At 37.3% G+C, this 22,543-nt stretch overlaps 1 protein-coding gene across 4 annotated transcripts in view; it reads right to left on the minus strand.

Moving 5' to 3' along the window:
* Positions 1-22,543, minus strand: part of kek5 (kekkon 5) — a 175,287-nt gene that overhangs the window by 147,541 nt on the left and 5,203 nt on the right. For 2 of the 4 annotated variants that reach the window (XM_069050753.1, XM_069050750.1), the window contains exon 2: positions 7,291-7,317. The exons of the other annotated variants lie outside the window; for them this stretch is intronic. The gene's annotated coding sequence lies outside the window, so the exon portion shown is untranslated. The remainder of the gene's footprint in view (positions 1-7,290; positions 7,318-22,543) is intronic. 4 annotated transcript variants of the gene reach the window in all.

Consider the following 22,543-nt stretch of genomic DNA (forward strand, 5'->3'; position numbering starts at 1 on the left):
TAATAGCGAATACTGTCACGCATCCAAATCAATTTTCCAGCTGCTCGACTAATCTCGACGCACATAAATCACAATTGCGTTATCATTTTTTGAATCGAGCAAATTTATTTAGTTGTGCCGTGCCCCCTATCTAGAATCTATTTATTTAAACACATTTTCAGATCGTGTAAAATTGTTGGCGAAAATTTTTCAAGGGGAATTTCTAATCAATAAACGAGTATAAATCCCCCAGGGTGTCGGTGACTAGGACTGACTGAATTATACCGTGGTGAGATCGAAAAAAAAAATTAGAGTTGGCTGTGACCAAAAATTTCAGTTGGCAATTCGTTAAAACTTCAATTATCAGATGTCAGTCTTAAAAGTTAGGTTAGTGATTTTGAGAACGTTGAAATCTTGATTTTCATAAAGGTGTACATTATGTGTGACCTGTAGATTGTAAAAGAATCATGAGGAGCTCCAATTGTATTTACGAACTAGAGTAAATATTCGAAATGTCTGCCTTCAGCTTCCAAACATAATGCTACTCTCTTCGCTTCATGTTTTTAAATGACCTTCGCAAAGTCGGGACATCCATTAAATTGCAGTTATCAGTAATTACTTGTATTAATTCGGGAATTGTGCCAGGCCTGTTTTTGAACACGTTGTTTTTCAGGTATGGAAAAACAAAATAACCAAGGCAAGTTGTTGGTAAGTGTGAAGTGTATTATGGCCATCTCGTTGTTGTCTTGTTTTTCGATCGCACGGTAGATATTGCAAAAAATCGTATCAATTTTGAATTGAAACCCAACAACAAAGACTTCGATTCGATAAATCCCACACTAGTTACTCTAATATAATATTAAAACGCTGAATAGCATCGTCGTCACAATCGAGCAAATGAAACGTAATATTCCAAACAGAAATTGCCTGAATAAAACATTGTTGGCAACAAACGCGCAAAACGCTATTTGTTCTTCCCCGGATCGGCGCATTAACGCCGCCCGAACGGCGCGAATTACGCCGCGAATTTCGATTTTTTATCGTCATTTAAACGGAATAAATTAACCGGCGAACACACAAAAACAATCGCAACTTTTATTACCGCCATGCGTCAACATCGCACATAATGGGACGCCGTAAATTTGCGCAAAACGTATCCCCGATGTGCACAAAAATGATCAAAACGTCGTAAAGCGGTGCATCCGAAAGCGAAACAGCAATGGTCCGGTTCATTTTATTACTCCGGAGGTGCGCAAGCAGATGTGGAGGAGAATATAATGTACGGTTTACGTCGAAGAATATGACGGAAGTCGGCAATAAACATTTATATGAGTATTTTATCATAACAGACGTAACTCACAAAGCTCGGATATATCGCCGCAATAAAAAGGACACCACCGCTGAGACAATAAAAATAATCGATCGGGCCCATTTACCCGGAAAGATGGCGCTAAAGCGAAAAAATACCGCGCTCCGGCAACGCTGCATGTTTCCTAGGCGGGACGCTGCACTCCCGGACCGGTCCGGAGCAACTACGCGTCCGGATCATATCGAATTCATCCTTGGAGGCGACCAGATTTCAATGGGAGCTTTGCGGGACGTATCTCTTTGATCGTATTTGTCAAGTGAGGTCGGGTTTAATAACGCAAAGCAACATTACACTCGCTCGCGTTTTGTGCATAAATAAATTAGAAACATCAAAAGAACTAGACACGATAATTTATACGAAAAACGAGGCATCCACAATATTAATATTTAACATACCGAATATAACAAACGGCGGAATGCTTTCAAGTGCGCCCGGAATCGATAGAATCCGGTTATTAAAGGACATGGAGACGTTATTAAATTATTTCATCGATGGCACACACACACAAAAAAAAAACCCTAACAATCCGGGGGAGATTTTCATTTTTCAAAGCAACTTAACGCTGATAAATGTGTCGACTGTCCCCGGAAAAATTTGCAAATGAAAGGAATATTGCGGCTAGGGCCGTCCAGATGATTTATTAATTGACACACAAAAGCCGGTCGAGAATATAACGACTTTTCGACCTCGATCCGCATTCGACCAGTAATTTTCCGTTTCCCTTTTCAATTGATAATTTCGCCTCTCGGATCTTCTGTTGTGATTTAGCGATTAGGCAGGGGGGCGAGTTCTGCTGTTTAATGCAAAAATTAATTAGTTCTCGGTGCGTATAAATACGCCGTAAAGTATGATAATAATTCCCGGTCGTTTCCCATTATGATTCCGGAGGAGCAGCATGTTTTCCAGACGTACCAATTTAAATAACCTAACGAATAATATAACGAGACGCCATAAAATATAATAGCCCAGATGTATACGACACGATCCCGTAACCTCGTTAATATCGTCAAAATTAAAATATTCAACGACCTCATGAAAAAATTAAATTTATATTCGGCCCGAGATGGGGCTAATTGCGAGGCTGCGACCGACGGAAATCGGCGTAAATCGAATTAATCCTTAAGGAAAAAATTCCATCACGACGACTCGACTCCGCCCCCAAAGTGGAAAGCGAAGAACATTTTAAAGGGAATTAACAGATCAAAACAGGGCTCGCTTTGATCAGATGTGAAGAAATTAAAAAAAAATCATCCAAACTTCAGCGCGTGTGGTATTTGGAGTGATCATTTGTCTAATACAATAATCACATCAAGTTACATATTTTTATTTAACTTGAAATGATGTATGTTTTAAATTGAAATGTTTTTTGTTTTTTTGTTTATGATATGTCAAAATTTGCAAATTTTGAAAAATTTTTCAATTGCCAATTTCTACAATGTTTTAAAAATGTGTCATCGGGTCTTTAATGTCAGATTTTTTTTCTTTAATTGTTAAACAATTTCCAAAATTTAGAGGATCACTTTTTTGGATGAAGCAGCTAAGAATTATTCCAAACAATTGCTTTTTAGGAATATCCTTTCAGAAATCACAGCTGAGATAAATAATGGATGCAATGAACGTGAAAAAGTGAAAGTAAATCTAGATTGAAAGTCCAATAAAAAAGATAAACAGATTAAGTGGTTCGAATGTGATCCGCGGCGGCGGTGTTAATTTAGTGTTGTCCAAACATCGGTGAAATATAGTTGAGTAAAACGCATCGGCATTCCGGCCGCCTCCGGAGCGTTGTCCACTTCAGTCTGTTTTCCAAGCTGTTTCCCATTAAACTCCTGTTGCAATAAAAATACAATTCCGCTTTCGATCCTGAGCCGATAACGTCGAAAAGCAAACGTTATTACGATTTGGCCTTTAAGAAACAATCGGAGAGGCTCGTGAAAAACTGATACGAATTTCATGATCAACTTGTAATTTTATTATCACCGCGGCGACCGGAACCCGGAACGTTGGTAATAAAAAGAAACCGGAAAATATCAAACACGACGAGTGAAACCAGTCCGACTGGAGGGGCTCCCACTGAAGAATTATTAAAACTAATTGTAAAAGGAACCTTTCGTAACCGGATGCGGAGGCTGCGAACGGCTTTTCCCCGTGCGACGCCGCCAAATCGATGAAAATCAAATTAACGTCTGAAAAAAATTTCGTGAAAGAGCAAAGACGGAAAATGAAATTATCGATCGGTCCTCCACTTTTGAGCAACAAGGTTTGATTTGTATTTGGGCGACAAGTCGGAATTGTGACGTGTTTCGCGGAAACCGTGAAAAGATCGAAAAAATAAGCCAATAAAGCCGAACGGACGCGTTCTGAATACATCCGCACCTATATAAATAAACTGAAACGCCACCAGACATTATTTACTCCGGCACAATGCAGTCGAGCTTTCTCCCACCAAGGATGAGCTTCGAAAAGTGTCACGTCTGGAATAGTGCGACACAGTCGAAAATAATTGTTCCGGAGCAATTTAAAAAACGACAATACTGCAGCAAAGTCATTTCGTTACGTTTCAGGGGCATCGCGTGCACCGCGTAATGTCGCGATAACATCGCCGAGAACACATGTTCATGCAGATACGAAGAAAAACGCTTGGACAGGGCCATTAATCACAATAAAATTAGGAAAAATAGGAGAAACAATAGTGAAGTTGAAGAGGCTGTAAAACATGTATTGCATTGTCGAACTGGGGACAAATAAACGTTTAAACAAAAATAACATCAATCAGAAGTGAGATTGCAGACGGTCGAGACGACTTCCGCTGGAATTAAACCGCGACTCTGACCACTTTATGATCCATCTTCAAAGTCGACGACTTCAAAGTATATTAAAATACAACATACGACTATTGCTGATGATATTAAAAAGATATTTGAACAGATCCCAAGGCTGTTGACATTTGATTCTTACGTTTAAAACACGAAAATGTCTGTACGGCGGAAGTGCGCCCCAGGATTGCAGAAATAACGTAGCTTCCATTTCTGATCGTATTTATTTTGTGAGATAGTTCGTATCGCTCCGGTACTCTTTTAATACCGCCAGTTTCCCTCCGGGACAGCGCCACGAACTGGCAAAAACTATCGAAATGCGACAATTTAAAACCCGCGTCACCGACGATGACGACTGTCGAATTATCGACTGACAGCTGCGGCCCTCAGTTATAGTTTTGACAGGTCGACCGCTTGGATTAAAGGAATTTTCGTGTTGTCCGCAATGATTCCGGAAAAATGCACAGCCGCGTGCGCTCCCAATTTGGAGAGTGGAAGCAGCTGATAAAACGACGTTTTACAAAAGTGACAAGGAAAAAAACTCAGTAAAGATATCTTTGACAAACAAGAAAAGCTGTAAAGTTAAATGAAAAATTATTAAGAAAGAGGAAATAATGAGTTGTGGGAAAAAGAGGACGAAAGTATTTGAAAAGTAAGAAGAATAGAATAGAAGAAAGAATAATAGAAAGACGTGAAAACGTAGCTTCAAGAGAAATATAATGTTCTTCAGATATTCCGATAGAATCTGATGCAGAATGTGCAGTAAAAAAAATATGTCAATCAGCCATATTATTGTAGCAATTAATGATAAATTATACAGAACAATGAGAAATAAAAGAGTAGCGGTACTATTCCCGTTGCTGAAATTACAAGTGGTAAATTCGAAATTTTTCTAAACACCAAAGATTTCTCATAGCAACGGAGAGCTCTAAATATTTATTAATTTTTGTGTTATATGTCTGTGTTATATTATGTGAATTTGGAACAGCTATATCTAAAGGATAAGCTTGCTTTTGTTGTTTATTTAAAATTATAATGTCTGGTCTGTTATGCTTAATATGAATGTCAGTTAAAACTGTTCTATCAAAATATAATTTGTAATTATCATTTTCCAAACAACTTTCTGGTGTATAACTATAATGTGGTTGTGTATTCTTTAATAAATTGAATTTAACAGCTAAATTCATGTGTATAATTTTAGCGAATATATCATGACGTTTCTTATATTCGTTTCTTATACCGGGTGTAGAATTGGTTTACGAGACATAGGATTTTACATGTAAAAATAAAGAGTTTCAATTATTGGCTCCCCTAATAATTTTATGCCAAAATAGTTAAAATGAAAGTTAGAGAGAATTAAAAATACTGTCTAATTCCACTCTTTGTTTTTTTCTAACATCTTGTGGTACTGAAAGAAAAGCAAGAAAAGAGTTAACACAAAAATACTAAAAAGTAGCACTAGCCATGAAATTTGACTTTTAAAATACTATGTATTTGTCAGATGGTTTCTCTATTATTTAATTGTCTTTTAATTTGCCCTTCAAATGAAGTCGTACAGGACTACAGGATGAATGAAAAGGTATCTTCCATTAAATGCTCAAACTTCTCTAAAATTCTTCCAATTGTTTCTGTGGCAGGAATTGATCGGTCTGGAAAACCTGAAGCAAATGTTGCTTGGAAGTTGCTTAAAAAATATCCTCCATAATAACATTTAAAGAAATAAATACAATTTCATGCTTAGTAGTACTTTTTACTGTTTTGTGTCAACTTTTTTCTTGCCTTTCTTTCAGTACCACAAGATGTTAGAAAAAAAGTAAGACTAAAATTAGACAGCAATTTTAATTCTCTCCAACTTTCATTTTAACTATTTTGCCGGTAAAATTATTAGGGGAGCCAATAATTGAAACTCTTTACTTTTACATGTAAAATCCTATGTCTCGTAAGCCAATTCTACACCCGGTATATTTATACATCTCAGATTATTTTTAAGTATCTTAAAAAAATCAAAAACTTAGTAGTCCTTAGTTCAGGTTCATGAAAGACTGGACAACATATTAAAACTGAGATCGCAAAATGTATTCTTCCAAAACAATTTGCATAACAAAAAGTTTAAAAGTTCAATGATAATTTTCATTCTACGTGTTTTAATTTATATTACATGAAACACGCTCAAGTTAAGAAGTTGTCGTGAATAGGAGGCTTATAAACAATGGTGCAAAAGCACAAAAGAAACAAGGAGAATGTTGAAGAGGGCAAGGAAAGTGTTTAATAAAGTGAATCGTATACAAAGCAAACTAAAAAAGCCAACTAAGCGTGACAGTCCGACTGTGGAAAAAAGAAAGAAAAATCGAGGTTGGAGAGTTGCTAAAACATCTAAATAAAAAAGAGCCACAATCGATTACTGCAACGAGAAAGAAGAAACGATAAAAGGGAAAAAAACTATAAATTATTACGAAGGGACTTCGAATAAATGATGACATAATGTGATGGATTTGGGGAGAAAAAATAGGATAGAGCCGAGGAAAAATCTGAACCATGCTGTGAACATGTGGAGCAGGAAAAGATTGCTTATTTTTAGGAATATTCGTGTGCTTGTTTACTCCTGTAAACAAGATATTTGATTCGATTTGGACAAAATGAAGCATTTTAAATTTAGAATTTTCATTGAGCGTCGAGTCGTTTTTGTCGAATACAATATTTCATTTTTTGTCGCTATAATTAACCCAAGTCGAGTTCTATTCTTGGTAATAACTGATAAAAAGCGCCGAGATTGAATAACGTGGCATTCAGGGCGATCTCAAAAAATCACTGCATCTTTCATTACTTCGGGTGCACTTTCGACGTGGGCGTCCAGCAAGGAGAATTCGAAGCGAGCTATTCGTGTTCGTTTACACAGATGAATGTTCCAGAGTCAACCCACCATAAAACACGTTTTACAAGAGTAGTGGAAATAGTGGAACTATTCTCGAATTAAGTCATCCGACTCGTTTTAACTGTATTATTGCAGCCACCCCCGAGAACGGCGCTCTCTGACTTGAATAAATATCAAGATCGTCAAAAAACTCCCTCGAAACAACCACCACCCTATTGATTTTTCGCTTAATTAAACCGAACCAAAAAAAAACTTACCACTTTTCCGGGACGGCAAACCCCCACCTGAAACCCAAAAATAACATGAGTGTCGTGTTAGAGTCATCGGGAAAAAATCACTCGACTATTCCGATTGCCTATCGACACATGCGTACGTCTGTATTGATTAAACCAAATAGTCTCGTTTTCGTAAATTCGGAACCACTCGTGGCGCTCCTGATAAATCATTCACCCCGGCATTAACTCAAGGGCTGAGTCATAGCCGTTACCCACTCGCCCCCATTCGTCATCGACAACGCTCAAAACTGAAGAAACGCACAGGAATACATCGACGGGATTGCATTACGCCCACCCCCGCGATGTCTGCGGGTCCTAACTTCATTATTGATCGTGTTTACCTAACCGAATGGAGGGTGAAGCCGAATTATGACCACGGTCAATTTGTACCCGGTGTAAATTTGACATTAATGTCAACACGAAACCGGAGCTTGTCGCTTTAAGAACCATAGCTTAATTAGAGATGAGTCGAAAGGCGAGCTTATTTATGGAGCCGTCACTTGTCTACCCTTTTTTTTTCTGGAGATAGCATCCCCATCATGAGAATGCCATTTAAATTGCAAATGTGTAATTAGATCTGTTCCTGGAGTGATGGCTGAGGGACTCGGATGTCATTAGAATTTCAAAAGCTCGACCATTTTCCACACTTTTCAATGAGCATTTTTATTTCAGAATCTTCAATGAAGATTTTATGCATATTACATATTACAAAATCCCACGAATTTTCTTACGGGGGTTCGTTTAGCAAATCAAGGTCGTTCAGCTCATCGTATCGAATTGAAAAACGAACCTCCATAAGAAAATTCGTGCGATTTTGTACATTTTTGTACAGTCTTCTTTAGTGTGTGGAATATTTCTTGAAAAAATATATTTTGTTCGACAGGGCGTTAATGGGGGCAAGTGAAAGGCCGCGAATCTTTATTGGACATAAATAATCACTCCCCAGTCCCCAATAAAGTTAATTAAATTGCGTATTAAATTGGTGTCGTGTCAGATATTCGTGTCGGTTTATTAATGCCTAAATTGGTTGGAAATAAATTTGTCCTGAGATAAGGACGTAAGTAATTTTAATTTGGAGGCGCCAGTGCATGAAACATGAAATCGATCCGGTTCCTGTTTATACGAATGCAATCCAGATGTATCCGTCCTAATCTCGTCCCTTAATTAGGATGATCGAGCGCCGCCCCCGAACACCTCTAATTTTAGTTGGGGCGTAATAACGCGACGGGACGCGGTCATGTCGCATCCGTGGGGCTGTGTGTCGAGGGCGGCGGCGCTCCAGATATCTTACCTAATGACACTCTTTCCCTCTTCCACCGCCGATAACAATCAGTAATCAGGCGACCCGCTTGCTGACATGTAATTTGTTGATAATGGCGGATTACTAATAGGGTAGCGCATTTTCAGATTGCCAGATTTGTTAGCAGGAAGATGGGACGAGATTGGCTAATGGCCTCGTCCAGATTATGCACAATACGTCCATCAATCCTCAATCGGGACAAATTCGCGCCGCCCCTCATTAAAAGCACGGATTTTTCGCCGAGTCGGCAACTCCGCCGCCAAAGTTATCATTAGGATCTACCGCCGCAATCAACACCGGTTTTTACCCGACGACCTCATTAGTATGCTCGGCAAAACGATTTTTCTCCGGTTTTACGTTGCACTAACTAATTTGATGATCGTATGATATGCACGTTCGAACATTTACAGGACGAAAGCGTCGATTTAAATGCCGGATCGTCAAACAACAATAATTCCACAATCCGGGACTGTATTATCCCTCTCTCCTTACGTACACACGATTCGCTTGTTTATGTTTATCTTAAAACGCGAATCTCCAAGATGGACCGAACTAGTTAGTCGCACGAAAAATAAATAACACGGCCTACCCAGGTTAACTCGGGTAACTGGTCATAACTACCAAACATTGAAACAACATTGCCGACATTCTAATAACAATTAGAGCGTTTAGTTTCACCTGTACCTCCCCTGCAAACTTCCCTTAATCCAACGTGCAACTAAGGGAATAATATTTGGATAGCAAACGGCACCGGGTCATGAATTACAAACTGGCTTCCAAAATTAAATGTAATAATTCTCGATTGATCCTTTCCTCTATATTATCTAGCTTCGAGTGCTTTTATCCAACAATTATAGTGCTCTGCTCTTTCCCATTTACAAAACTCGGTGCATCAACTTGACGTCACTGCATTAAGAAATGATGCAAGAAAAAGTTCTCCCTGTTTCACTAACTGTACCAGAGACATGTTCTTGTCAAACAAATAATTGACGAAGGTTTCCTCTAATCTGATTGTTTTGGTACCGGAAGCATATTCTTGTCGGCAAATGATTTACATTAGAATTTCAAATTTGTCCTCGCCTACACTCCTCTCCACTATTTCTATTAAAATTTTTAGATTCAACAGAAAATGTTTTCCGAAACACATTATTTAGGAGCAAATTTACTTCTGTTTCTAGAACCCTTCTGTACTCTTTCTTAAAGGCTATGGTTCTGGGATAAATCACTCCAACATATTCCAGAGCTTTCTAGACTAGCACTACGAACCCAAATGGTCCAAATGTAGTTTCCTGTGGTACGTCACCGTTCTGGAACAAGAAGTATCGAGGTGTTTCAGGCTTCTTACAGGATTATAAAACCCTTCCGAATGTTCTTAATGTTCTGGTAAATTTGTGACAGTTCAAATCGCCACAATACATCTAGGAAGTATCTTAGAGCTTTCTAAAAGATTCACAAGCGCTCCTTCAAACTCCATATCTTTCCAGAAATTTCCTCACCATTACAGACACTTTGGAGCAGTTTTGGAAACCAAAGCCAAATACATAGTCCAAATGAAATATTCAATACAATCAATTCAAATGTGGTAATGTTGAAAAGAATCCTTGACAATATTTAAAGAACTATCGAAAGAATTTCGGTTCATTTAACTTTCATCTTTTTCAAGATTGCAGATTTCACTTTCATTTTCTGTTTTTGTAATAGTTATCTACATTACAAATGCGGTAGGCTACATTTTACAGCGCGAGGTTTTTAGATTGAAACATGACCGCGCAGCGGGAGTGTTTTAACAAAAACCGAGCGATGTAAAATGTCTACCGCATTAGTAATGTATTAATCTTTTTGGCCGACAACTCGTTTTCTCAAATTTGAAATTTGTTGTAAACAATAATTTTGCAAAACCTGTCAAAAACTGACAGTTGATTAATAAAATACCAGAAAGTTATCTATTATACAGATAATTGATATGCTTACGATTTATACCACAAGATGGGGCCATCAGAATTCACAATTTTTCAGAAGAAACGGATCAATGGTAGCGGTATCTTGTCTTAGTATAAATGGACTTTATTTATGATAAGCTAACAGTTTTTTTGGAGGTCCCTAAAAGTTTAAAATTTTCGTGGTATTTTACACACTCCGTGCGGTAAAATGACAGATAGTTTGATTAGTGTACAAATCAAGATACCGTAGCCTGTTCAAAATGTGTAAACATGTCATTTAGAGTTGAGGAGGCCAAAAATTCTTTTTCAATTTCCACTAAATTAATTTCACTAAATAACCTCAACAGTGAGTATTGAAACTTCTTTCAGTTGCCAATTGCAGTAGTGGCGCGATAGAAAAAGTATTTCGAAACAATCAATTACTTTTCTTTTTAACTTTGTCCTACTTTACTCCACTTTCTGGCAGTTTTTTGACCTTCCTTCTTCTAATTTACTCCATTTTGTCCAAATCTTCCCACTCGTAAAATTTTTGTCAATATTATACAATATTAACACTTTTCAAGATCCTTTCTTTTCTTCTTCTTGGCTTTTCTTTGACATTTTCTATTTACATTTTTTCCTATACCGCCTTTCCATCCACTTCTTAACAGAAACACGCAGATTTGTAAATTTTCAACAAAATCTATCTTCACTCACTATCACAAAAAAGAAATTTTCTATTTGAAGAAATTGTTCAGAAACCCTCCCACTGTTCACAAACTCCTAATTTTCTCGGAAAACAAAAATCCAAAAATTGGGAAATATTCTCACATTCTTACAGAACAATAGTCTGGAAATATTCTCGTCACATAACTCACATCTACTCTGCGCCACAGTTTTCTTTTTTTTTTTTTCTTGAAGTTGGAGTTGGTACGGCTCGTTCTGGAAGTTCTTAAATTGGAAAGTAAAAATCCGAAACGAGCTCGTCTCAGTTTAAAGTGAAATAATTCGTTGGTGCACGGTCACAAAAATAATTTCAATTACAAGAGGAGAAAAACTCGGCTATTGTTGCGTGCTTATCCAATTTCGACGAACAACTTGGAGTCATGATGGAGTCCTAAACTTGTTTAACTTCACAACGACGCCGAAAATAATTTTAAATTGAAATGAACCCGCAGCAGAAAGCGGTCTTTAGGTCAAAATTGAGATTTATGTTGTAAGCTCAGGTCGAGTTTAACTCACATACCTGAGAACAACGGTGATTACTCTTCATTGTGTATTCTTCAAAATCTCCCGTCTCTGCTGCTGCGTTTTCTATTCAATTTACATGAGAAATTGGCCGATTTCTGCAATGTTTGCCGAGTGAAATATTAAGAGGGACTAGTCTAAATGATGCGCTTTAAATTATTTCCGACGGTAAAGCTGTCACTTAGAGTGAACCTTCGCCTTGCACACGTGTCGTTAAAAAACCACAAGCGGATTATGTCACATCGCATTCAAGTAACAACGACAATGAATTTTACAGTAAGAAAATGTGCATTCTGCGTCGGACATGTTATGCGATTTTATTGCCGTCCCGCTGCATTCGACATCGCCGTGAATCCTTCACTCCTGCAATAAAATGCGAAGGCGTTACCTGACCGCTTTAAATGCTGTTACAAATGTTTGTTTTGCGTTCACGACGTTCAATAATGAGCTGCACTGCATAATACAACCGCAGCCTGTCCGACCCCATCCAGTTAAACATTACTCAACCCTCCGCATACACACGACAAAGTTAGTCGAAGAGGTTCTTAGCGGTCGCCTGTTCGCCTCACCTTCAATTAAGATTGTTGATGGTCATCATCTAATGGACGGCGGTCCCAAAGACTCAAACTACCCCAACTAGACCGCATTGTCTTTTGACCGGTTCGGCCCTTCGAAGGAGCTTTTTCTCATCAACCATCGAATGAATATTTCACGCCATTTGGGTAGCAATAATGCGACAAAAGAACGAGTTTATTGTGGAAAAATATTGCACCGCTTGGGAATGAAAGGAATCGATAAATCAATGGGGTAATTGCACCACACAAAACAAGACGGCGAGAGAGGAGGGAAAAGAGGGAGAGGAGTACCATGTAAAAGGTAGAATAGTATAAAAAATTGAAAATTAAGACATTTGGAATGAGAGAAAATGAAGACAGATCAGCAGAAGAAAAATACAAGTGAGCAAAGTGGTGCATTTAATCACGAGTACGGAAGTTGGGCGTCTGAGCCGAAGGCGAGGACTCCAACCGCACGAGAATGTATAATCCCTGTATTTTCTTCACTTTACAATCTAGAGTTTATAGAAATAACCCAAGATGGAAATAAGATTAGGATAAATACAAGAAGGGAAGCTCTAGTCCAAAAATCAAAAAATAAATAAAATTAAATTAGAAGAAAAGGGAAGCGAGGAAGGGACTACAATGGAAAAATTATCCGAAGGGCCGGCCGCATTAAAATAACGAGCGGGAAAATTTAGTAAATTCTCGAATTTGTAAGGGAGTAATCAGGGCGATACGATCGCGTAACAAAACATTGTTTAAATAATGAGATATGCTTAAAAGGGAACAGGAACCGGGGCGTGTAATTTAAATTCACTACTTTTTTTTCGCCCCAAAGATAAATATCCCATGTTATGGCGCCCCGTTTTATATTCAGACAAATAGCCCCTCTGATAAGGAACACCGACATTTACTAGAGCTTACAACCCAACTTATAATACCCACTTTTGATATTAAAATTACCGTCATTACCGACCCGTGTAACTACGCTTTGATTACACAATTGCAAGCATTACGTCTCTCCCCTAAGTAAACCAGTGTGGGAACGGCGACGAATCAATTCATTTTGGAGGGACGACCCACAATAATTTTTTAGGAAAAAGAATATAACACACAACGCGTCGTAAAAAATTAATTGGCAGGGATGGAGTTGGGGCGACGTCAGATGAACTAGAATCTAATGAGAAAACGCGAACTTACAACAATCAACGCGAATGTTTATTCATTAATAGGAAATTAACAACCCTTCCGAACCGTTCGTTACGCTCACAGCGAAACTCACATCTACCGGATGATTTTAATAGTGGAAGTTTCACAAATATGGATCGGAACACCCACGAACGAATTAATATGAAGGAACAATCCCCCGAAGGGCGCACCAATACACCACTTTTGCTCTCGATCAAAGAAACGCAAAATTACTAGGCAAGGTGGAAATGCCAAAACGTAATCGAACGAACCGCACAAACTATTTCAGAACTAGAAACACACGATTCTGTTCAAAGCGAAAAGACTTATGTTAAATGTATGACATAGTTATTTACATTACATATGCGGTAGGCGCGAAGTTTTTAGATTGAAACACGACCGCGCAGCGGGAGTGTTTTAACAAAAACCGAGCGATGTAAAATGCTTACCGCATTAGTAATATATTAATCTTTTCGACTGATGACCCGCTAAGTACTTGTTTTCTCAAATTTGAAATTTGTTGTAGCCAATAATTTTGTAAAACCTGTCAAAGACTGACATTAAATTAATGAAATGGCAGAAAGTTATCTATTATACCGATAACTGACACGCTTACGATTTACACCACCGTGCGGTAAAATGACAGATTAGTGTGTAAAAATCAAGATACCCTAGCTGTTCAAAGTGTGTAAACATGTCATTTATAGTTGAGGAGGCCAAAAAAGAAATATTGTATACACAGTTTGAAGGACTGATTAAAAACAAGATAAAGATAGATGGATTATAATATTATATAATATTAATAACGATGAGTAGAAGTTTTTGGTTTTTCATTTGTCATTTATAAACAGTAACGCGGTTATAATACCGAGGAGTAATATCATATATGTATTAGAGGAAAAAAAAAATCGTAAAATTGAAAAAAGAATTATAATTTTGCTCTAAATAGAAAACGCTGGGGAGCAGAGAAATGAATATACAGTATGTCCCCGGATTGAGTTTACAAGAGGAAAAAAATTATTATTTTTGATTTTACGTAAAAACTTCAGAGGAATAACATTTTTTGCTTCATCTGAAACCCCCATTTCCGTTATTAAAATCTCAGTATTGATACACTGTATTCTTAAATTAACATTTTCTGTTCAAATTTGGATTTAGAATTAATTTTTATGTTATAAATTTTATTACAATTGGCCTGGTTTTTTGACAAACAACTTATTACTGTTGCAAAATGTTGTCTTTAGAACAAAGAATTTATTTAATCCAATGTTGGACCGGTTTTTGTCACATAATTACAAAATTTAATGAAAAATTTCAGTTATGTATCAGGCATGGGTGTTCAGAAGCTTAAACTTCGATACAGGGTTGAATGATGTACAGAAAACGGCGCATAGTTAATAGAATAGTTTTATATTCAATTATCATTTGATTTTAAAAAAAAAAAGGAAAATATTTTTTCTGCATTTTCTTTGATTTTAATGTTAAGTCTTCCTCTGTGTTGAAAAAGACTTTTTAATAACAGAAATGAAAGTTTCAGATGAAGCAAAAAATGTTACTCCTCTGAAGTTTTTGCGTAAAATCAAAAATAAAAATTGTTTCCCTCTTGTAAACTCAATCCGGGGACATACTGTATACGTCACGCGAAATTAGAGTATTTCGCGGGGCGCTTTTGCAAATCTCTCACCTCTAAACTATTAATAGTTACTGAACTGATTTGTACCATTGACATATTTTTGTGTACTGTTTGAATTAATTCAATTAATTCAGTCAACAAAAAACAAAAAAATAATTTGACACAGTTGATTAAAAATGAAAAATAAAAATCTAAACCACTTTCTTTCTTATTTTTTACTACTAATTTCTTACCTACACCTCCAGATTTAATTATATTTTTTGTTTTTGCTCATTTAATCTGCCATTTCCATTCTTCCTCCGGGCACCTACTTCTCAATGTATCCTCACCGTTTAATTTTTCCCGATTTTTCTTTCTGTTGCTGTTATTTTTTCCTTTGTAAAAAAACCGACTTGATCGGCGTCAAACTTGAAACCGCTAATCCCGCAAATCCAATTACCGACTTGTGTTACCATAAATTTGCGCGTGTGTCGCCTGGTGCATCTCTTTCACACGTTTAATTGACAATTTGCCAAGTGCTAAATGGTAAATTACCATTAAAAGCTGTTAAGTGAGGTGTAAATATCTCCGGCGCTTATAATTTTCTCAAGGTAAATTTGCATAGGTGATGAACGTCACGTTCCTCGTAGGAAATTGTGACGGTGGGCGGTTGTGAATTTTTCACGGGCGAGATTACGTCCCCTCATTATTAAAATTCCCCGAATTTAATTTGATTGTGAATTAGCGTCTCAGAAAATCCCCCTTTGTAAAATATTAAGTTCAATTATAAAACGCGGCTAATTAAGGGCGCGTTTCAAAGGAAGCAATTGATTAAAGTTTAATAGTTCAATTTGGTCGCGCGATTTCTTCTGTGATTCTGACGGCGTTAACGGTGCGAGATGATTTCGTGCGGGGGCGGCGGAGGCCGGAGACAGTCCTTATCAAAATACCGGAATCGATGCGCAGGCAAAAACAGAAATCACCGGCTCCTGGATCATTAACCGGCCGTGCACTCCTCAACCGCCGCTTAAATTTCAAAGGAGAGCCTTCGGAAAAGTTAATCCAATCTACTGGCTGTACAGAGATAGATAAGATACTTTGTTATTTTCCGCTGCGATCTGAACGCTACGCTGCAATGTTTATTTTATTAAGGTTTTTGCTTTCTTTCTCCCCAATCTCGGCCTTTACGACGGTCGCATAGTATCCTAGATTACGACGTAAAAGAACGCACCCTGGAAAACGTCACATGTCCTCTCTCGAGCCAAATCAGCAAAACGCTCGCTGAATTCTTGAATGCCTTAATGTTCAAAACTGAAACCGTCTCGGCTTATCGTCGCCCCTTCTGGATTCCGCTTTGTCACCGACGATTAAAATTGTTGCACGTCCTTCGGCTCCGGAATCGAGTCCGCGACTGCATCGCCCGGAGACGCACTCATTTTACGCCCCTTTCACACGGGGTGATGGCCACTCTTCCGCGGTGGCTTCGTACAAAAAATAAAAAACGGGTCTCGCTCCGTGCCCAAGAAATATGAAGAAAATAAATAGGTATTAAAACACAAAACACCAAATTTGGAATTACGGAAATATCCTGCACAAGCTCAAAGATTTCAAAAACAAATTTTATCAGTTAAGAAATAGATCAAGTAAGATGAGGCAGAATGTAAAATAATTATACAGGGTGATTCAAAACGAACGCACCAACTACTAGTACAGAATACAGTGAGAGAATTGAAAAAAAAATTCCTAGCTTCAATTAAAAGTTACAGCGTGTTAAAGTTAGAAAATTTTAACCAAAAATGTTCTTGAAAAAAAAATTTTTTTGTCCCAATTATATTAGACAGAGTATTCATTCAATTGCAATAACATTCACTATTTAAATAATTTTTCTTTTAGTCCATTTGCTTTTTTAAAAACGGAAATTTAAAATTTTTGTTACACAATTTTTGAATAAATCTTAGTCAATTAATAATGTGCTTGTATGTCAACAAAAAAATCAAAATTTGGAAAAATAAGAAAAAAACAAAAAAGCATCAGAACATTTGTATTATTTTTTCACGTTTTTCTCATTCTATTTTATACGTGGTGCTGTCCTTTTGTAATTATAATAATTGACTTAACCTTAATAAAAGATGACTGCCTGTTCAATGGTGGGAGTGGATAATAATAATGGTAATTTTTATTTTTTTATACCGAAAGATTTTTTTTAGTTGAAGCATGCATGATACATAACATATCGGGCCTTCAAATAAATATATATTTAGAGTAGGCGTAGGCGACATTTTAATTCTGTTAACAGGGTAAAGTAATTTTTGTAGGTAACCAATTATTCACGGTTACATAGTAAGCTTTTTCCCAATTTCATATTGACATATTGCGTGGAGGGAATAGGGAGAATGCACTACAAAAATTAAAAATATTTTCTAACCTAATTTTATTTCGTTAAAATGTCAGACGTTTCTTGTGTCATTTTCCACGCTGGAAAAATGTTGCAAACAATTGAATTTCCATAGGTTGCTCTAAATATAAATTTATTTGAAGGCCCGTTAGGTAGTAAGGTAGTAAAAAATTGATGGAAAACATTTGGAAGGAAAAAAGATTACAAAAAACCTGCAAAAAAGTAAATTCTAACAGATGGATTTAAAATTTAAATCAATTTCTTTCTGCACTGGCTTAAGCCAACGACAAGAAATGAGTTGTTTAAATATGTATTGTAAAATGATAAACTTTTAGCCAAAATGATAGAAAGACACATGACCACTCTTTGGCGATGGTCAAATTAACTGTCACTGTCGTCAAATAATATAAATATAAAGCTGTTTAAATTTTGAAAATTTGTTGCTCTCCCCATGTCTTCCGTCTTCATTGCTTTGAATACATACTTCGAAAGAAACTTCCCGCCATAAATATATATCTATGCATGATTCCCCCGCAACTTCTTATTTATTTGCTTCTTTAGAAGACTTTTCCTGTACAAGAAATAAAGCTCTGTTTAAAAAAAAAGTTATATTAGTTTTATCAGTAAGAAAAATTGAGGCAACAGATTGGAACGAATAAAGATCAGGCAAAAATGGTAAAAAGAATGCTTGGAAAAGAAATGATATAATGATGGATACTATTTGTGTGTATTTTAGCAGACAGAAATAAATTTTGCAAATCGGTGAGGGCACCACGATGCCCGCGTGGCGTAGTGTTAACTGACGTCTTTCGAACGTTGACATAATTATGTCTAACGTTTACAAATTTGGAAATACAACGTGAAAAATGAAGAAAAGTTGTGTAAAACCTGTGAAAAATAAGAGACCTAACTCGAAAGATTGGAGCCGAATTGCGGTGAAACATTTCCCTGAACATGGTACTAATGACCCCACAACAAGAAAACACGTCACCAACCATGAACGCTGGTCAATCGGTAAACTTCCAGACCTCACTAGATAAATAAAAAGAGCAACTATTTACACTGGGAAATTTTGTTACTCCTCTAACGCCCACAAACTTTCCAACTTGATCGTTCAGAATACTTCCAGACAAACTTCCACTGATAAATAAATATCTATGTATGTGTGATTCCACCCCAACTTATTTATTTAGGACCCCATTTTATTGATTTACGACGAAAGTAAGACGTTCCCTGTTGACAATTAAACCGAATAATTCATCGCCGCTGTGATCAAAAATTCATGTAATTTTGACACAAAGAGTTAAACTCCGAACTGGAACGAGCTTGTTTAGCTACCTAGTGAAAATTTTATGGGGAGTTTTGTGGCGTTATAATTAGGAGAACGTTTTAATTGGTAAACTTCTTTCACAAAGGACTTACATCTCAAGAGCAACGTGTAGTTCACGTCGAAAATCGCCTTTCATCGGAAAATGAATTAGTATACAAGTTGGAATTATCAAACTAGTAAATGTAATCAGATGCTGACTTTCAGACAGTCTTTACTAGTTCTCAAAGAGACGTTTTATGCTTAAGCTTTTGCAAAAAAAAGAATGTCAAATGTGCAATCGAGACGTAAGACTACGACAGAATTATTGCGTAATTAGTAGCCGGAAACAAACTGTTGCACTAAAAATTTCCGCATCGCTGGTGAAAAAAACGGCTGAATATTTTACAACGTGAAAAACTCAGGTTTCTCGTGGTACCTAATTTGCGTAACGACTAAATTTAATTATGAGATTCCCTTGACGGCCCCGCTTTTATATCAATTTATTGGCGTGGAACTTAAGAATATAACTGGAGGAATTACGGACGGGAAACAGGCCCGAAGGAAGCCGACTCATTATGAAATTACTCCAGAAAACATTAAAAATGGAAACCGAAATTATTCCGTTCAGTTAATGATAAATGGACCGCAATCGTGAGTTATGACCCGCCTCAAAAACCACCCCGACCCCGATCCCACCTCCACCCACCTTGTTGCTTGTTTATTATTCACGACCCCGCGAAAAAAAAATCGAAATTAATATCCTTCGCCGGCGTGTTTAATTCGCTGTCGGCCTTTGTTTCGGTACACGTTTCGCATTTCACCATATTTAATAAGATGAGGCGAGCATTCCTCGGCGGAATTACGGGACTTGTTAAAAATTGATACCGAATTATTTGCCGGAACGTTAACTGAAACTTCACAAAAGCGCCCAAGCTCCTACAATAATTTTTCTTTTGTCGACAAGTTAAAAGCGTTCGGAAAGTGCTTTTGTAAATTCGCGGATACCTTAAAGGAGACAAAACGCTAAATTAATATTAATTAAAATACAAAGGAAATTAAACTTCATTGCAATTAGTATTTCCCCCGTCTGTTAGGATCAGCACGTCTGAAAAATTCCGCTTCAGCGAAATCCTCGCACAATAACCGCGATTAGCACAATTAGGCGGCATCGAATCGGGTCGGCGCGGCGGACGTGAAAAATCTACAACCCCTCCGATTCTTCAGCCCCATCGATCAATTCCAAAACCCCCAAAAAAGCACTCGTCGACCGCTCATGCAGTCGTTCTAAATTAAAGGAAAAATTAATCAAGATCCTGGCAACTTTATATTGAGTTCTGCGAGCGTCGTGGACCAAAAAGACTTGTCGGAAAGATGGTCAAGTGCACACTTGATCGATCCGAAGACTCCGGTTCACTCGAACCATAAGAAAATCCAGATTGGCTAAATATTAGTACACTTCATTAGCGTATTGTTCCGGGCAAATTTGTTTAAATGTGAGGGCAAACAACCGGAGGCGGCTCCACCGTCTCGATAAATTTAATATTAATAGAAATCCACCTGAAAATTCCATCTCGCAGATTCTGCGCCCTATCAAAATTTTTGTCACAAGTTCGGGTGGATGTTGGGTGGCCACCACCTAATAAAAACCGTTTGGAAAAGTTGTCGTGGCGTGAAATACTCGTCAACCAATAAACGAGCAGAGGCGTTATTTAATTTTTTAATTTAAAAGCCGTTAAGGGACCACTCATCCGACCTAATGAATTCGGGACAGGTACCACTTAAATATTCAACCGACTTTGTTGGGTAACAACGCACGTTTTACGTCTTTTTATGTGGAGTGCTCATTAAACAGCAAAGACCGAAAGTCGAACAACAATCTTATCTGTCGGGGCCGCACCGAGCCCCATAAATATTTCGTGGTGGACCCCCGCGTAAAAACCCGACCCGACTTATCATTAATAATTGAAAACATTGGTCGTTGACATGTTGAACTTGACCCTCATTAACAATGGAAGCGGGGGTGTTGCAGCGAGTGCAGCCCCGATGACTCGGCACAACTCGGAACAACTTTAATTGCCTGTCGGGGTAATTGGGTGAATTTTATAAAACCGGCAAATGGGAGACCGACACCTCGATGCAATCGCGCCTCATTATCGCCCCTGAAAGCGTGAAGATTAATTAATTAAAAGTTGTGTGTTGAAAATCCGCGCCAGGTCAGGACTCGGCCAGGATCGATCCTCGTGAACGTCCTGATGCCTTTTATGTCGTATTAATGGGACGTTAACCGACGAATGATGATTACTGGAGGGTTGATACTTTAATGTCACATTCGATGGCGTGCTTTGAAACTTTTCAAGCTTTGTCTATTCTTCGACGAATAGGGAACGAACTTTGGCCGAACTTTCGTCACAAAATTTTATTGTGTTTTATCGCATTCTCCACACGAAACACCGGCCAAATCCATACAGACAAAAAACACTAATTCCAATTGATTAAAAGTGATTGTCACGCTTGTTTGTGTCAAACTAGTCCGGTCACATTAATTCCAAGGGTACAAAAAAAAAACCTATCGCTTCGTCAGACTCTATTGTACATTTGCACCGGAGGAAATTATTCAAACAATTTACAAATGTTGTTAAAATTATGATAATTACATTTTTCCTTCCGTAGCGAAAACTATGGAAACAAAATCCTTGTGGAACCTCTTTCAAAGAGCACAAAATTTCTTACAAAAAAGTTATGACGGCCGCATTGTAATTTCTATAGTTTGATGTGAGAGACGTTCAAAAGTGCGCCGCGAAATATTCCAACTTCCTGTGACTTACGGATTCGGCGATTCGCGTCGGGTTTGTGAAAAAATTCACATAGTGTCTAGATGCATAAAGGAATGTTTAATGCCAGTGAGAAACCATTTCCAAATCGTAGATTCAATAGTAGTTATTTATGTGACGCGCTTAGTAAATTAATCTTTACGGGCGCGCTGGCACTTGTGGGACGAGTGACGTAAAGAACGAGTCTCCATAAACCAGTAAGCCCAGAAAAGATTAATTGCGCGAGTTGCATACAAACTTTTATTTCCACCTTCAGCCTTTAAATTTCGTTTTTTATTTGTTATTTATGTTTATAAAATAATTTAAAGACTTGTGCGATTAACAACTCGGCTTCGCCTCGTACAAATTTCGCATGCGTTTGTTAATAATCCTCTTATCCCACTTGTTTCGTAAATATCTATTTCAATTCTAATCAATTACCTGTGTATATTATTTTCTTCTTTTCTTCTTACCTTTCTAAATAAACAAATCGTTATAAACAATTTCTCGAGAGTATTATACATATTTTTTTCCTCACCACTTGATTTTTTTTTCTCTAAACGAAATAATAATGAAAATTTCAAAAACAAATTTAATTACTTTTTTTTCTATTTGTCACTTGAATCCATTCTAATTGTTTGTAAAATTGTAAAGCAAAATGTTTACAATACAAAAAATATATATAAAACAAAATATGTTTATCAACTTATTTGCTGAAACAATCTCTATTATGGCTACCAAACATTGTGAAACATTAACTGAAACGAACATTGTTTGTTTCGATTTTTTTTTCGTATTGTAAGCCGTTTCAGGCTTACAAGCAAACAATTTAAACGAATCAAAATTTTATTCTGCTGAATCTGCTCTGGTTTCCGATTCGGAGACGAACCAAAATCC

The sequence above is a fragment of the Tenebrio molitor genome, chromosome 6, assembly GCF_963966145.1.
Source record: "Tenebrio molitor chromosome 6, icTenMoli1.1, whole genome shotgun sequence".
Classification (NCBI taxonomy): domain Eukaryota; kingdom Metazoa; phylum Arthropoda; class Insecta; order Coleoptera; family Tenebrionidae; genus Tenebrio; species Tenebrio molitor.